This window comes from Penaeus monodon, chromosome 15 (assembly GCF_015228065.2).
Source record: "Penaeus monodon isolate SGIC_2016 chromosome 15, NSTDA_Pmon_1, whole genome shotgun sequence".
NCBI lineage: Eukaryota > Metazoa > Arthropoda > Malacostraca > Decapoda > Penaeidae > Penaeus > Penaeus monodon.
The window spans coordinates 26,399,168-26,400,315 of record NC_051400.1 but is presented as its reverse complement, the minus strand read 5'-3'; positions in this window follow the sequence as shown (position 1 = coordinate 26,400,315).

Here is a 1,148-nt window from a genome sequence, read left to right as displayed (position 1 = left end):
ATATCTATCAGCATGTATTTACGTGTCGCATCTCCATCAATAAAGAGATAAATAAAATCTATCTGTTTGCATGAAATTCTCGTTTGATCCAGCCACACAAACACAGGAAGAAGCACGGTCCCTTTCACTACTTAAGTATTGCATTCTTGAGGTTTTGCGTGTCTTTGCTTTATACATTGCAGCGAGCCCATAAAGCCCACAGGAGGAGTATAATGAGCAGGGAGGACGTAGTGGCTTCCCACTCACCTGCTCATATTACTTCTGCATGACTCATTTGTTTACTGAAAGAGTGGGTGTAACACGTGTAGACTTTGCAAACAAAAGAGAAATGCAAAAGATTGACGAATTCAGTCAGTAGTCTGCATGCATTATGAATACGTACAATAGAAGTGAACATGGCTATAGTCCCCTGTTTTTTATTATCTCTTTTTATTATTACTGCCGTGTCATTCTTATTCTTTCAGTCAATTGTACTTTCTCATCCTGAATCAGAATAGGTGAGTCAGTTTGGGATTTTTATAACCCTTTTATCAAGTGGCTTTATGGTATTTCGCATTATATTATGCATCAGTTCTGTTTGTTTGTGTTTATGTTTGTGAGAATGTGGTACTCTGTATCTAAAATGATAATGGTTGTATTTACTTTACTTACTCACTATAAAGAGAGGTTTGTCTCAGAAAAAAAAAACACCTGGAAATTGTTGCAGAAAGAGCATACAAGTACATTTAGAAAGAGCTTCGTCATGTGAACTATGGTCGTAGATAAAATATATGACTGCCAGGAATCATGACCATAAATAAAACAGCAGTGAGCCAACAATCCCCATGAAGCATAAAAAGGCCATGCAGCGCAAAAGTCATGGACAAAAGGTAATACTAGTCCACAACGCTTGTGGAGTAAAACGATAAATAAATAAATAAAAAACACCGCTATGAAACACTCATGAAGCAGGGCCATGTAATTATAGCCATGAAGCATAATTGCAGTACGGAGTCGCGAAAAATACAACAGCGCTGTCACTAGCCAGACATTCACTGAGGCGAAACCGAACGAAATCCGGTACAGTCAGCTCTCGAAGAACAAGCTCGTCATACAGTGTAATCATGACAATACAGTCATGAGTACAGCTGAACTCGGCCGCACCCCCC